This window comes from Paralichthys olivaceus, chromosome 21 (assembly GCF_024713975.1).
Source record: "Paralichthys olivaceus isolate ysfri-2021 chromosome 21, ASM2471397v2, whole genome shotgun sequence".
NCBI lineage: Eukaryota > Metazoa > Chordata > Actinopteri > Pleuronectiformes > Paralichthyidae > Paralichthys > Paralichthys olivaceus.
In genome coordinates, this window is record NC_091113.1 from 1,104,887 (window position 1) to 1,122,485 (window position 17,599).

General features: G+C 42.6%; 1 protein-coding gene across 10 annotated transcripts in view; it reads right to left on the minus strand.

The window, feature by feature from the left end:
* Positions 1-17,599, minus strand: part of gprc5c (G protein-coupled receptor, class C, group 5, member C) — a 79,191-nt gene that overhangs the window by 6,725 nt on the left and 54,867 nt on the right. Inside the window, exons 2-3 of one of the 10 annotated variants that reach the window (XM_069517557.1) lie at positions 16,158-16,329; positions 1,114-1,204 (exon numbers count right to left, since the gene is read on the minus strand). The gene's annotated coding sequence lies outside the window, so the exon portion shown is untranslated. Of the gene's footprint in view, positions 1-889; positions 1,027-1,099; positions 1,418-4,983; positions 5,171-16,157; positions 16,330-17,599 lie in introns of those variants that run through there. The other 9 variants (XM_069517560.1, XM_069517565.1, XM_069517561.1 and 6 more) reach the window with 9 other exon arrangements.

Consider the following 17,599-nt stretch of genomic DNA (forward strand, 5'->3'; position numbering starts at 1 on the left):
TACATACACTCGGGGACAGACTCTGCATCAAATCGATTTCAGTGGAGTTGGACGCTCTGTCCTTCTAAGTCCTCAGATTCAAAGTCAAGTACAGAGCAGAAAAAAGAAAATATGCACAAGGCAAAAGTTTGATTTTCAAATATGTCACGTATGAGATTCAGATTCACGTCAACAAGCTGAACATGGAGATTAGACCGAGGACACAACACGAAGAGAAGTCCGGATTAACAACCAGGAGCCAAACGATCTCAGGTTCACTCTGAACTGAAAAATTATCTTTTGTGAACTGAAATAATAAAATATTCCAACTTACTACTTATTACTAGTTTCTACCACATGTACTTTTACATGTCATCTATGTATTTTGTTTTAATGTTGTGTAAACTAAACTAATCTAATCTAAACTTGAGTTAAACTCCAGTTTTAATAAACAAACTCTTCTTGATCAGTATTCAAATGTAACATGAAGAAACACGGAGTCTCCATAGCAACACATTTCATCACCAGTTGTATTATCACATGATGCAAATAGTGTATGAACGCAAATTATTGGTGCTTTTACTGAAACACACACAGGAGCTACTGTTGCTGCAGGAAATCTGAATTTTAACATTATCAAGAGTCTGGATAATTTAAATTCAACAACAAAACTCCACGTTTGGTTTAAGAAACTCAGATTAAGTTACTTTATTTATGTTTTTGTTTCATTTGAAGAGAAGCTGCTGATCTGGTCTCACGTCTACATCATAGATGACGACATGTAGATGAACATCTTAACGACTCTGAGTCTCTACACACAAACACTTCGTGCATGAGGTCACTGACTAAACTTCTATTTGTGATAGAGCCGAGTGTGATGTGTGTTCACGAACCTGATTCTCTGCTTCACCCAGCAGAACTCACCCAGCAGAACTCATCCAGCAGAACTCATCCAGCAGAACTCATCCAGCACAACTCACCCAGCACAACTCATCCAGCAGAACTCATCCAGCAGAACTCATCCAGCAGAACTCACCCAGCACAACTCACGCAGCACAACTCACCCAGCACAACTCACCCAGCAGAACTCATCCAGCAGAACTCATCCAGCACAACTCACCCAGCAGAACTCACCCAGCAGAACTCATGGAGGAGGACAAGAGGAAACAACAAAACGTTTCTTCTCTCGCAGGAAAAACTCTGATCTCACCTTAGATCGAATCTTCTGGAGAGAAAGAGAAAAAGTTTACAAGGAAAATAAAGAATCATTTGATGAACGTTTCCTCACGATGTGAATCTGACTGTGATGCTCTTTCCCTCCCTCTCTCTCCCTTTCTCTCCCTCCCTCTCTCTCTCATTCACTCCCCCTCTCTCTCTCTCTCTCTCTCTCACACTCGCAAAACTCTTTCTTTCTGACGCTGTTCACTCGGTTTATTATTATTATATAACTATTATCATATTATTATTATTATATAATTATTTTAATATTATTATTATTTCTATTATTATTGTTAAAAACTTCACAATAAAATAAACTGAGGATCACGTGCAGTCTGTGGTTGTGTAGCGACACCTGGTGGTGAAAGGGTGGCAGCAAAATCCCAGAAGAATGAATTTTCTAAATTCTGAATATTTATACAATATTTTCATGTTTGATGAAATAAATTCTGTCTCATCGAAGTTTCTCTCCCACGTTTGTATCAAAAGTTCATAAAAAACAGAAACATTGTTTTGATACGATCATTTTAATTTTAATATTATATAAATATTTTGTATCTGACTGCAGCGTCACAACTAAAGTGTATTTTTATATCTTTTATCTTGATTTGATTTCATATGTTTCCTCTTAAAATAAATAAATGTGATGTCGGGTTTGACCTTTGTTAAATTATAGTGAGCACAATATTCAGAAATGTTATTGTGGGATAGATTATTTTATGTTTTCATTCACTTCAGCTGAGACTTCATGTTAGAAATAAATCAAATGCATTTGTCCTTTGAATCCAGATTTCCATTACCCTCCATTCATTTGTCTAAAAATCTATATCGTTAGGAGGTGATGTGTTGTCTGTTCACTACACTGAATGATGCCAAACTGGTTTTTAAATCTCTTTATTAACATATTGTTCATATATAACAATTATAATTTCAACTAAACCATCAAAATTATTTAATTATTTCTAGGTTTGATTCCACTCTGGCTGATTTTCTTGTATTGACCAGCAGATGGAAGCAGAAGCACAGTGAAAAACATCTGACACACACACACACACACACACACACACACACACACACACACACACAGTTGAGGTTGTGTCACATCAGATCTATGAGTTGTGTCCTGGAATCGCTGCAGGAGTTAATCGCTCAGGTATCAGATCAAGACCTGAGTCTCGTTTGTGATCAGCTGATCTGAGAAACCTTCCTGCCAACCATGACGGTTTAACCCCTCCAGGCAGGAAATGACATCACAGTCGAGTCAGCGTGTTCATTGGCTGAGCAGCTGAGGAATGTCGAGGAGCCTGCAGTGGCCAGAAGCCACAGACTGGCAGCGGCCACACATGGGAATATTTGAACTCTAATCAGAAGAAATCAGTCCGAGGCAATGGGCTCTGACCAAGAACGAACCACACGGACGAACTGAACGCACCGTTAACAGAAACAGGGCGGCTGCAGCAGAAGAGTAATTATGGAGACTCCTGCATCGTGCATTGAAACATCTCATGGAAGTGGACATTTCAAAAAAGAAGCTGCATTTAAAAACGAGACTGTCACTGACGAGAGATCGTCTCTCCACCGATGTCCAACAGTCCCGTGAATTCAGTCGAGCTGCACTAAATGATCCAAACCTACAGATATGAAGATGAAGATCCATCAACTCTTCTCTGAGAAAACGGTGAAAGTGTTAAAAGACGTTCAAGCTCTCAATGTTAAAGAAAGTGTTTCCGACATCGTTCAACCACGTTTCGCTGGAATGTTCAGGTTTTTTATGCTATTTTGTTTACAAACAAACAAACAAACCTATGGACCAGGGGGAAAACGTAACCCCAACTTCAAATAACAATAATATCCACTAATATAATCAATCACTGATCGTCAGCCGGGTCCCGGAACAGACCTTCAGGGGGACTCTGGGCCGAAGCCTCAGTGTGGAGTGACTTCTAATATTTCTTGTTTGAAAGTCAGAGCTCAGTAAAAAGACAGCAAAGACAAAACTATCGAAGAGATGAAAGATAACCACAAAGAAAAATGATCCCACTGTCCAGGAGCTGTTTCAGAATCCCTTCGTGCCTGGACTCAGATAAGTGGAAGAAAAAACAATTAGAAAAGATTTTTATCCATTAGGAGTTGATGTGTGTTCCAGCAGCCTTAAGTCATAACGTACCAAGAAGGTTCCCGGTTGGAACATCGGTGCAGGAACTTCTTCCAGTTCTCTTCGTGGAAGGCTGGATAAAAACTTTTAACAAACCCTTTCTGCACCTTCTTCTTTTTTTGAATGAACTTAATTCAAACCCTTTAAAGACTCTGCAGATCAGCACCTCCGGGGGGCCGTTAGAGCCAATCATCGGTGTTTGGAGACCATGGCGCTCGCTCTGCATTTCCTCTGGGCCACAACCCCACACATCATGATTCCCTCATTAAGTTTGAGTCCAACCCACAAGGGTCGACCCTTGCAGGGAGTCAGATCGACGAGCGGCTCCTTAAACGCTCGTCTGCTCAAACGGCCACAACCTCATCACAAAACCTCATCCCAAAACCTCCTGCTAATGAAGAGCACCTACACACACTCTCAACTCCCTGCCGCCTTGCTGATTGTCCCACACGTTATAAATAGCGTGAGCTTTTAATATGCGCGTGTGTCCAGTGGATAACGTCAGCGCCTTGGGAGAGAGGCTCAAGGAGTGTTTCATTATAACCTGTACCATTAAACTCGCTGGCTGGGTCTGGGTTTTGGCTCTAATGTCCCCTCTCAAACTTTTATGAGGCCAGTTATGATCCTAAAATCGATGCAGGAAACTGAAACGGAGGAACTGGCCGAGGGAAGCGGTGCCGTGACCTCAATAAAAGCAGCGTTGGTGTTTGCGTGGCTATTTAAATCAGGACATGATGCACTGATCTGTGTCGACTAATTGAGTGGAAGTCTTAATATCAGCGAAAGGAACTTGAAGAACCATTATTGATGTATTAATTATGAAGCAGGAGTAGTTGGTTGAGCAGAATATTATATAATTATAATGTTGTTGTGGAGTTCCAACGACCTTTAGAGGGATTTTTTTTTACATCTGGGAATTTTGTGCATCATGTTTTCATCTGGAACAAAAATAAAATTACTGTTTTAATTCCAGCTATGTTCTGTCACAGCTCAGTGCTCGGGCTGTAATGAACTAGTGGCTGTAAAGTTAATGAAGAAGAGTCGATGTCACAGTTTTATAGTGAAGTATTAAAAAAAGTAATAAATAAGTAAAGTAAATACTGAGAGTTCATACTGAAAACAAACATGAGGTTTAAGTGCATTAATATGCTTCAGTGTATATTTGTCTGAATCACAGATGCGTTAAATCAGACGTGGTGCTGTAACTCAGATTTTTACCCAGTGGTTAATTGTGGTATTGCAACAAATAAATCGCTTGTGTCTCTCCAAAAAAAGAAAAGAAAAAAGAATCATTGAAATCTCTGGTAAAGAGTTTGTGTTTTCACCTGTGTTTGTTTGTTTGATAGCAGGATTACACAAAAACTTACTGGAGGGATGGGGCCACACGGTTCTAGTTGTCACAGTTCTACAATAAGAACTATTATGTGTAGGATTGCTGGGTCTTGGCGGAGGGATACGCTCGACTGAGTGACAAAAACAAAGAAACTACTCACAGCTGCATAAAAGTCAAATGAATTAAGAAATGAAAAAACTTCTATTAATAGTTTGATTGATGCCTTTTCTTCAGTATAGACTATGAAAGTATTTAGAGCAGTATAAACACATTAAAGAAACTTTCTCCAGATACTCACAGACACTGAATTCACACGATGAGACGACTCGGGTCTCAAAGTTCAAAGGTCACAAAGGTCGTGCGGTCAGACGTGCAGGTGCTCGGAGCGCCGCGAGAGGAAATGAGGGAAGAGCAGAGCGGAGTGCGAGAGAACTACAATCACGCAAGCTGCGTGTGGTTTCTTGCTTCATGCCAAGACCTCTCACTCTCTGCGTCCCAGACTTTCTCCCTAAGTTATCCAATCCCCCCGTCATCTCCACTTGCAGCCCGCCCCACTCCCGCTCTCCACCGCACACAAATGGTTTGAATAAGAGGTCTGCATGACTGGGCTGTGGCTGCAGATGAAATCCTGAAGAGTGATAGTTTACTTAGACTAAATACCCCCGATTAGACAAATTGAAACATTGTTGTTATGCGGTGGAAACTCAAGGACCTATTGGCCGAGTCCGTTCACCCTGTTCCGGAAAAGGTTGTGCTTGTGGACTTTCGTCATGCGAAAACCACAAGATCTGACACAAGTGGAAAAAAGCTAAACAAAAAGGAAAAAAACAGCTGCAGCAAAATCAAGGAAAAGCCTCCACCAAAACAAAAACTGTAAAACAGAAAATGAACGCTGTCACAGAGAAATGATTCACAAAGGAGCAAGGCACACGCGACTTCTGTAACTACTGAAAAACATGTCCGACCACAAAAGCTCTGTCCTGGTTCGCCTCATGATGTCACATTTTCCTCTCATTTCTGAACCTCTGCAGGATCACAAACAGAGTCCGCACCGACACGCTGCTCCGCACTGATCACAAACTGCTCCTCAGGAAAATAAAGAAATCACTACCTGTCACAATTAATGGAGAAATAATTCACATACTATTTAGATTACTTAACTTCAGACTCCTCGGAGTATTTACGTTGTAATTTACGAGGCCGCCGAGACATTTTTCTACTTAAATATTACAGCACACACATGCACTGCACATGCACACACTCTGTAATAATACACCAAAATTATTTTACCAGACTGAAGCTAAACGGCAGTGGAGACTCATAAAAAGGAGCAGTAGCTGCTTCATTGGCCAGCGGACTCCGTCTGGCTGGGCAGTCTGGTGTCAGTGCTCAGCGGCTGGATGCAGCTCTGGGAAAATACAGCCGCTCTGCAACTGGAGGAGCTGTGGGAAGGATCTGGAACACAGATCCTCTGTTTGGAGATAAAATAATTAGTCGACCGTCGATTGATCATCAAGAGAAAGTTACTCGTCAAAAAAAAAAAAAAAAAAAGGTAATTTGTTATTTGTCACGTTGGAAAAATTAAAAAAAATCTTTCAGCTTCACAAATGTGCAGATTTGATGTTTTGGTGTGTAAAGAGTTAACCGACTTGTCTCTGAACGGGTTCCAGCTCTAGGTTTGACAGCGTATGTTAAAGCTGTGAATTCTTAACCAGACCAGGTCCTGATGGCACCAGTGCAGGTGTATAATGATGAAGATGATGATGCTGTGTGGCTTCGTCACAGGTCACAGCTCAAAGGACGGATTTTGGAAAATTGAGGCCTATTGACCTTGACTGGGGAGAGAATATCCTCCTTCCTCAGCGTGTGCAGCTGTGGCAGAGGCCACGGACCCTCACGGCTCAACTGTTCACCCAGCTGCCATGACACCTTAGGAAAGTGAGCACAGCGACTTTAGTGACTTAGAAAATATTTGGATTCGTCTCGCTGTATTTGAATGTGACGTGAAGACACGAGCTCGAGGTCAGAGAAACCGTTTTCACTGTTACGTGACATTCTTAAGACAATCAGTGGAAATCTATCGATGACATCAGAAAATAATCCGACGTGTCGACAACAAGATGAGCACAAGCGTCAGGCTCCTGAGAGGATGACAACAGGGAGGTGTTCTCCAAAGATATGTGGGGTCAAGATGGCTGGACTGATCTTCTTTACACTGTCCTTAAAAGAGGGAAATAACCAACAACCATGTGTGTCAGGGACGTGGTTTGGTTTGTTTCTCTCGGACTTGGACGGGTTCAGACTGTGAATATGCCCCCCCTCTACATCTGGCTCAGAAGAAACAAAGAAAGAGAGAACTCGCCAGAGAACGTAAAATATAATCTGAGGGAATGCAAAAGAAAAGAAGGTAAAGAGAAATGTATCCGCAGCTTTGTCCAGATCAGCACCAAATTTTAAGCAGCTCCGTCTCGGACCATGTCTCATCCTTCTATCAAGTTTCATTGAAATCTGTTCCGTACAATATGAGGTAAATATCTAATATCTGGCTCCATCCATCAGTACAGCTTCTAAAAACCTTCACTGTTCAGTGTGTGGAAACATTTTGATTTAGAAGATGATTTCCTCTTCTATGCAGCGTCCGTCCAGCACAGCTCCACCTTGTGTTGTTCTTCCATCAGAGGAGTTTCTCACAGACGAGCTTTGCATCGACGAAGGTAACTAAACTCTTCTCATGGGTGTGGGATCAGGTCTGAGAAAGTTCAGTGCAGCCACGCAGAGGACAGCCAGAACCGGAGGAGCGGGTGCAGAGTTTCTCAGAGGGGATTTCGTGTGGACTCTGCACCGTCGCTTTCAAGCACCGCAACCACAGGACCTGTAGAGAGGCCGCTCTGTTTTCCCTTGACGTCAGAGTAGCATGCGCTGAACCTAATATCACCGGGGCGGATCGCTCAGTGTCTCCTCGTCTTATTATTACCGTCTCATGTCCGAGGGTTTGTGATACGCTCGAGCTTGATGATGTGCTATCAAGTGTTTGCTCGTGTGTATTTATTATTATTGTGTCCATATGGCTCCAGATTGGTGTTTCGGGGAAACGACTGACCCGAGTCAAACATTTCCGCTGCCCGGACCATAAAAATATTTCTAGCCAATGAATACCTTTTGGTTTCAAAGTGACAGAGAACGTGATGTTTTAAGAGAGCAGCTCACACGCTGAAGTTATTTCCACCTTCTCCCCCAAGTGTGAGCCTCCGAGTTAACAACTGATTTTATATTTTACACTGATAAAAGAGAAAAACACAAGAATCCGTTGTGTATTTTCCAGCACAGGGTTTAATTCATAATGTATTCACAGTCTGATCTCACTCATCCCGACTCTGTTGTGAGCTAAGCATGAGTGCGGAGTCCAGGATGTTTAAATGTGACTAATAGATCACACATTGGACCTCTAGACATATCATACCTGCATGCTCAGGAGGGCCCTGTTTGAAAATGTTGAATTTCAATACCCAGAAATCCAGTGGCATGACATCAGAGCACTGTGCTCCACATTCTCTTACTTGGTTTGACTCATCACTTCCCGTGGTTCTGCGGGCACCGAGGGAGGTGTACCACCCCTGCACATCTGCTCCGAGTGCAAACGTTTCCCTTTCCTCCACCACATTACTTAATGTCTGCGTCCTAATGAGACTCTTCCAGGCTACGACTCTGCTTCCATGTGTTCCCAAAATGCCTCAGTGACGACTGACGGCCTCTTATCTATGTAAATTAAACACTTTTTACACCTCTGGAGAATATAGATGTTTATTATATTGTGTTTTGTACATGCCTCTATACTGGCTTTGTCTCTGGCTGTGAGAAATGTTTGATGAGTTCAGTCTGACTTTGGACAGAAAAAGGAAAAGGCACCAGGTGACGCTGAAGATGGACGACGTGCATCCAGACATGAGGATATGGATATGAAAGCTGCCATCTTGCAGAGAAGAAGTCATTTGGATCGGGGGATGGAGTGACAGTAGCAAGTCCAGTCTCGTATTAAAATAACTAATCAAAGCACTTGAATCAGAAAAAATCATTGTGGCACCAGAGGAAGTTTGTGAACTCCTCACTATGCAGGTAAATCTTTATTTATTTTTTTTTACTCCACTGCCAACGAGGGCTTCATTATCCTCCCCACATGCCTGCCCCCACAAGAACTGCCACCCAGTATGTCCCCTCTCAGAGGCCGTGAGAAATGAAGGGGCTCCCAGTACCAAGCGAGACTTTCCACTGGTTTAATGAGAATCACAGACAGAAGAGAGGAAACGTGCAGGATATTTATAGAAAAACGAGAGGAATGCAAGCCCCCTAATTGTGCCCAGTCTATCTCTCTGCAGCAAAACCTGCTCACCACTGCTGCCCGACTCTCTGCATGGGCTCACATGAGCAGGGAGGCTCAGACACTGGAAGACAATGAAGATCTAATTAAAAAACATGTTAACAAACCTGGTCTTCTCCAACATTTCATGGACGCAGAACCTGATGTCACGGATATACACCGAGCAGCAACATGGTCCTTCAAAATAAAAGGATTTTACATAAGAACCAGGACATATGTTACTTAACCCTTCTGCAGTAAAGTTTAATAGTAACCATCCTCTCCTGAATCTTCTCACTGAAGCTGACCTTCATCAATCTGAAGTTCCTCTCTGATTAAAGTCCGTTAATGATGGAGTCCTGATAGTTTTTCACAGAAGTAAATAATGTAATTCAATCAACTGAAAACAACAACGCTCCAGTTGAATCAATGACTCAATCAAAAATGAGATGAATCCAAACATGTTACGTGAGTGACTTGAAGAGAACATACATTTTTCATTTCCATTGCAGGATTTTTCCATGTTTCCTTCTTCTCCCCATTAATCATGTTGATGTGGCGTCCAGGTAAAAACCGCCTCCTTTTCCAGCCTCCCCCCAGCCTCCCCCCACCGCCCTGCCCCAGGTGGGAAAAAGCTTTGGGTGAAACCATTGTGTCGTACACGTCTGAAAAAAGCTCGTCCTCATCCTCCTGGAAGCTTCGAGGGTTTTTCTCCAAACAAACTCCCAGCGGAGATTAATTCAGCATCCTAACCCAAATCCACACACTGCCCTTTTATCTGATTTTAGGAAAATCTAAGAAGTGCGATGAGCAAATGACCTTAATGAAACGCACACTCTTTCCTAGGTGCAGTAAATCACTTGCAGCGTGACTGTGTGTTTACGTCCTGTTTGTCCCTTGTTGTCACTAAAACACTGTCCCCTCTACCGGCGCACTTCTGTAAGGTGCACGCAGGAAAGAGGCTTTCCACTTCAAAGTGGATTCCTTGCAAGAGTGACCCAACAACAGATGCAAAGTGGAATCAGACTTATCTTAAGTCAGTGATTAAATACATTAAACAAGGCTTCATAGTCAGTTGAATTAGGTGGATAATACATCACAGAGATGAGCAGCATGGAAAATAAGTGTAATCTTACTTCAGTGAAAAACACTCCCAAACACACCAGTGTTATGCATGAGCATGTGCTGTCAACGTTATGTCACTTTGCATGCAACCGGGTGCTCAGAGCGCACACATCTGTGAGTCTGAGGCTGCTGGTGTAAAACACCCACACATCGGGTACTTGACTGTTTGCATTTCTCCATAATGAGGTATGATGAGAGACTGAGATGATGAGGACTACAGGATATTTCATATTGACCACTGGGAGCACTAATTTTGGGTTGTTATTATTACAGTAGTCCTGCTCCCGGGGCATCAGTGTTCTGTCATTTCTTTATTTATTCTGCAGGGCCACATGGTGGTATTTACCCTCAAACAGACAGTGGAACGGGAAGGCCGAGAGATTGGATCTCACTATTTACTAAACAGGGCAGTGATACACCTGTTTTTGCCCTTAATCTCCGCCTGACCCCTTGTTGTCCTTTCAGGATCCTGTTGTGTTGGATGCCATTCCTGATTTCTTTCTGTTTTTTTACTTTTCAAAGTAAGGTGGGCCGTTTCCCCTCCTTCACGATGTAATCAGCAGAGAGAAAAGAAACGTAAGTGAGCAGAGATATGTGACGGCAAGCAAAAGTAGAGCTGACACAGCTCCAGCTGTTAGAATGCAGACCTGACCTGTTTCTGTCCAGATTCTGTTTGTTATAAAGCCCAGAGACACATTTAGCTTCTCTTTAAAAGATTCAGCTTCTTGCCCCTCTGATGTTCCTCATGTTATATTGATCAGGATGAATCGACAGTAAGTGGCTGCGGAGGGATTTCGTCTCTTCTTTGGTCCTCTATGTCCTGACTCTGAGTTTGGTCGAGAAACAGCTCTTGTAAAAATCATGTACCTTAATTGTGCAAATGTGTTGCTCTGTCTTCACACCTACTGAGCTCAAACACAACTGCTGCATATTACCCATGATGCTTACAGAACCAGAAGAGCTGCGGCTAAACTCGAGAAAATCATCAAGTGCAGATATATTGTGGTTCTCAGTTTATAGGTCAGGTCCTAACATAAAGTTTAAGGCTCGTTGACTTAGTTTGAACTAATCCAGTCCGTTCAGGTTCACTCTGCTACCATGATCCACCCTTGTGTCTATTTTTTGCTCAAAGTTGCAGTAACACTGTGGTTTGGCCTGAATGCAATGTGGACTAACAGCAGGTTTGACAGTTTGGTTTCCTGTCTTTAAACGGCTCATAACCTGCGCCGCAATGCAAGAAGTCGACCGAGGAGCCTAATATAGAGAAGAAGCAGCTGGTGATATAATACCGATAAAATCCAAAAGTGTCTGAAAAGATAAATCTGGTAAGATGTGATCCAGAAGGGTCACAATAAGGGTTATTGTTTGAATATCGATGTGAAATTTATAAAACTCAAACTTTTAATTTGGTTACCGCGCAGCTCAGTATTATGAGAGAATATGGTTTCTTACTCTGGGTGTATTAATCAAGATAATACTGGATATATTACAGTCCATGTAAATGTTATGTCTGCAGAAAGCTGCCAAAAGAGTCTGATTTTTCTCCAGGTTGCTGTCATGTCCAAGACAGGCAATGGGAAGTCGTAAAATAAGCACAGGATTTGATATATTACATGTACAACAGGTTTGAGAGGTAAAATCGAGCTTTGCTCTGACAATGAGACGATAAAAAAAATAAAATACTTAAAATAAAAATGTTCTGGATCTCGGTCAGAAAGAAAAGGTCTGGCCTGCCATGTTACGTTATCCAACACATTTCCTCCTGATCTCACAGCTGTGCAGGTCATTAGCAAACAGTTGCACGGGAACCGCAGGCCCTGCCAAAACCTCTGCTGCAACTCCTGCACTACATCCTGGGGTCACGAGAGGCCTCTGGGCCCAGATCCACTGGAGGTCTGAGGCTTCAATGAGATTCTCTCAAACACGAGAGCTAGTGGCGGTGACAGGTCCTCGAGGCTGGACAGCATCACGGCTGCCGATTCGTGACCTGAGGTCTGAACAGTAGAAAGTGGAGAGCACGCAGTGGCACTGTCACACCAAGTGGAGCCAAGTGGAGCCAAGTGAAGCCCACAGAGCTGAAGAGTGTGAGGCACAGCTGCAGACTTAGGACTCAAAGAATGAGGATTTAACTTGGAGTTAACTGTTGTTGACTGGAAGACGAAAATAGTTTGGACCTGGTAAAATCCCAGAACCAAAAAAATACAAAAGGACACAAAAGGACTAGGTGAAGACTCTGCAGCCATGTTACCTTCTCACATGTAGGCGTCACATTAACACTTGAGGGTGGGCGTGTCAGCAAGGCATGACGTCAACCCATTCTAAGTGAATGAGATGTGTCCAAAGCATACGTGTCCTCCATCACTGAAGGTTCCTGCCACAGCTTCATCTGCTTCAAGCAATGATGAATTACACTGTAGATAAAGTGTGCACGAGCCCAGGGCCCCAGATCCAAAGGAGACCTTTGGCCTCAGGATTTATTATGAGCCTCTTTGCTGGAGTTTTGACCTTGAACCTGGGACCGAACTGCAGTTTGTATGTGTATCCTCGACCTTCACCATTACAAAGACTCCAAGTCTGAATTATGTCATCGGTGCAAGATGGCAAAGTTGGTATCTGATTATTTTGGATAGAGTGAAGAAGTGAAGATGCGTCGTCCATCATCACTTACAATCCATCGTACAGAGCAATGAGATATAGAATAAAATACAATGTTCAGAAGTGATGTAATGGTTTGAACGGTATCCAGGATTCTCAGAAATGCTGATGTCTATTGAACCATGTGCAGGTTTCCAGAGAACACAACAGTCCTCCCCTGACATTGCTGACATGCCTCCTGAGCATTGTCCTTTGTGTTGTACTTCTGTGTTCAAGAGAAAAGCACAGCGACAATAGAAGTGACTGGTTGGCCTTTGCTGGTAAACACAGCATTAGTCTGACATGACAGGCGCCTCGTGTGTTATGGCAACACACAGGCCAACGTGTGGCACCGCCCACCCTCTATTGTAAATGTATTTTGGTAACCCTCATGGTGATGAGACAAGGAATGCTTCTTACCGGCACAGTGGAATTATACGTGCAGTTATTTGAGAGAGCGGACGATTTCGAATCTGAATGGATTTGACTGCTGCAGCTTTTTGACGAGAGACAAAATCTTGTTTTGTAAATGCTGAGGGTTTTTATTCAATCATGGGGCATGACAAAATAAAATGAGGTCTCTGTACACACTAAATGACACATCTCCATCACATGAAGCCAAAATTGTCAACAATGATTGGCGGCAAAGTTGCAGTTTTCTGGAAACCTGCACAAACATCAGGACGTACTTCTGATGGTACTGGGATGCCAGGATATTTTCCGGTAATGATCCTCGACTCTACCTGCACCAAAGCCAAAATACACCCCAGTCTGCACATGTGCAGTTCTTAGCTGCCTGCATACGAAGCATCTTCTCCAGCTAATTCAGAGCAACCCAGAAAAAAGCTGCCTCCCAAGGGTGAGAGTTATTCCATGTCTGCTGTTTTTCCCTGTGTTTGTTCGATGTGCACAGTTGGCTTTGGTGGCTGTTCAGAGGGGTCTGGGTGAACAAGACCACACGGAGCCCCAGATTGTGTTGATACAGTTGCCTACCCTGAGGCTTGACAACAGCCCCTGAAGAGAGGGGCCAGAGAAATGGATTAGGCCCGTGGCACTGACCTTGTTCCCCGTTCACCTCCTCCTAGACTGTGGAGGTCGCGGCCCTCACAGCTGAGCTCCAGAGTCCAGTCTCAGTCCTGCTGGCCATATCCTAGAGGCCTGTGCTCTCCAAATGGACGTTGATTATTTACCTGCTGCACAGGCGACTGTTTGATCTCATGTCACCCCTGGATGTCTTCCTGGAACTGACGCAGACATGTGACCAAATCGGATCATCACCTGAGAGCTTCAGAACTTTGCTCCAGGAGGGCAGAATTTTAAATCACAATAATCCTGTTGAAATAGAGGAATACATTCAAAAATGTCTGGGCAGATGCCATGGAACCTTCAAAGTGATCAAATGGGTTTGCACAACACACAAGACCACCAGGAAATACTGTCGATCCCTCACACATGAGGGAAAAACTGAGTCATTGCTTTCTTCCAATAAATATTTTTAAATCTGATCAGAGTCCAAGCACTTGCCCTCTGCTGTTACACTGAAGATTATAACACGATTTCATAAGTGAATCTACTCTGCAAAACAGCAGCTGCTGCAGTGTTAGATTTGAGATGAGACTCCCAGTTAATTAAATCAATAAGACGTTGACAATCATGAAACACAAACACTCTTCAAATGTGACACTAAAAAATTCAGCAGCATTAGAAACGTACTCTGCATCTGACTCTACATGGAGCTGAGTCATATGACCACACAACACGTCGAGTCACAGCCACTCAGAGGACACTCTGGCAGGAAACTACTAACGTGCATCTGCCCAGATGGAAACTCAGAGATTTTTTTTTATCAGATTTTCTTTGAAATCAATAAAACATTTGACCATATCTCATTATCCATCGGTCAATATGATTTTGAATGATGTTTTCAAACTTTTAGAACAGAACCACAAAGTTCAGGTTTCACTTAATTGCCTCCTTTGGTCTGCAGTGGTGGAATAAACCATGTGGATGCTCATAGAACAGATTTATATCATCTCCAGTTTTTAGCCACAGTCAGTGTGGGTTAAGGGATGGCAGATACAGGATGGACGGATTTGAAATTTCTACATGGACGTTCGATAACCTCATGAACTATCGACGATTATGACCGATACAAATAACGTTGATCACTTCGATCCAAGTCACTTGCACTTTAAAAGCCGTGAAAATCTAAAATTATTTCACTGAACGAATTTGCAGTTTTTGCTCTTAAGTTTGAAATTCAGATTTTAAAATTATCCTAAAACATCATATGGAAAATGTTGACTTTTCAAATACAGCAATGTTTTGGTACCTGAAGAAATTAAGGACCAAAACACTCCGTCCTGCTTTCCACTTCCACTAATTGTCACTATTACGACTGTTAGGAAAACAAACACAAACACAGTGTTACGAGCGTGTTTAATAAAAACTAGATCATAAAACTCTTCAGAGAGCATCGGTGTTATAAAGCCACCACCTCATGTCCCTGTTACTCCAGTTGTTGCTTTGTTTATTTGTGTTGTTCCTCCTCATCTTTATTTTCGTTCCCTCCGCTGTTACAGGTCGTAAGTTGATTTCCTTTTTTCTATCTGGAAAACAAGGGCAGCTTTTTCCACGAGGCCACTGCTGTGTGTCGTTAACTGTGCGTACGGACAACATGAATCATGTTTTTGATACCAGGGAACTCAGTGAAGTCAACTCTTTTCCTTCTTTCAACTTATTGAAAACAGTGAGAGGGGACAGCAGCGTGTTGCACAATGTCCAAATCAAAGGCCTGCAATTGAATTTAAAGGCCAAAAGTTAATCTTAATCTATTAATAACAAACAAATTAATCTTTCAGTCAAAAACTAACCTCAACATAAAAAATATACATGATAATAACAAATCTCAGCCTTGTGAGATTCAAGATAAGATAAGATCAAACTTTAAGGATCCACAAACCGGAGAAATTCAGTTGATACAGCAGCAGACAGGTCGGAATGACCTAGACCAGAGAATAAAACACAATTTAAATTAAAAAAGCTGAGTATGTATATTATTTACATTTCATTGTAGTGGTTTGTAAAGTAAAGTGCAGTGGCACAGGATGAAAAGGACCAGATCTGTTCGTTTTTGGTGAACTGACCCGTAAGTGAGCCAAAATGAAAAAGTGCCCGTGCTCTTCTGACAGGTGTTTATGTTGCCAACACATGCCGTCAGCACCACATGCTGCTCGGCCCTCTGGGACATCACAGAGACCCTGAACAGGTTAAACCCCTGGCAGAAGGCGCAGCAGTTCAATGACCCAATCCCTGCGGCCACAGGCGATAATGCTCTGCCCTGAACACACTGCACTCACCTCACTTTCCACTCAGCACTGGGCTCGGTGAAGCAACATGCTGGATGCTGGATTCCTCATTGGCTGGCTGCGGTCTTTCACTGACGACCGACCTAATGGGAGTAGAATCATCCGTGTCCCTCTGCTACAGTCCACACCCGTCTTCACATTGTCCGAGCGCAGCAATGGAAATCTGAAAAGTGACAAAACCATTTGAAGAATGTGTTAAATTGTCATTTCTGATCAAGCTGCCTGTTATTACACATCAAGTTCGGTAAGGTGTGATTCCGACCCCGCCTGTCTGCTCGGGACCTCTCCCCAGGCCAGGAATGAGGTCATGTTATTCGGGAACCGATTCATCCATTAGGACAATGGACCACTAACAATTTCCCAGGGTGCAGTGCTGAGTTGCTCGCCTGGGAATCAATTCCCATTTTATGCCCGTTTCATTTTCTTTCCAAAGAATCAAAAGTTTCTAAAAACCATCTGATATCATGAAACAGCTTCCTTCCTTGGCGAGTGTTCAAGGGAAACCAACAAAGAAAAGTTAACACCCAAAAGAGACCGTTGCCTCCCTGCTGTAAAAAAGTGTGCGGCTAATAATACAAATATGATGTTTGACACTGAAAATCTCACATAATTGGTTGATATGTTTTGGAATCTAGAGTTTTGGATCAGTCACAAATGCATCTGTCAACAACAGACTGTATTTGTGTTTCTCTTTGCCTTTTGAATTGTATTCACATCGAAGTTTATTGCTGTCTCTGGATATTACTCAATAACAGACGATAGCCAAACAAATTAACAAATACCTTTGCATCTTCGTAATTGTAGCATGAACTAAAAAAATCTGCTCATGAGCCCGAGTGGGATCTGATGTGTTATCAGACCCGACACACGTGGTTTATTCTCGAGGCCACTTTTTTAATCCCAAACCAGAGTCAGGTCATTTCTCTCTTCACCTTGTGCGCGACATAAACAACAGAATCATTTTTCTTCTTTCAAATTGTGTGTGATCTGTAAAAACAAAGTGTTGGTAAAGGAACAGATGGAAATCTTGTGTCTGATCTGGACGTTCATCAAAGCAACATCCGAACTCTGCTGGTGTGACTGAAACGATTGAGAACGCCTGAGGTGGATTAAGACTGAAGGATGACACATTAGTCTGGCCTTCATAAAGCTTCTTTAAATATTGTAAATATTGTAGACATGATGAGTGTGTCACCTCTCTCTGACCTGACACATACACACACACACACTTTATCTAATATCTGATGATCGTGACGCTTTGAGTTTTAGACTTTTGGACAATTCATACTATTTATTTGGGAAATAATAAGTTAGGGGTTTATGACCTATGATGATTTGACTTCACTTCTGGGAAGCTGTCATTTAATCCAGTGTAAATCATTTGCCCAGCACCACAAAGTCAGCAACAAGCTTTAATGGAGCAATCAGCTGCA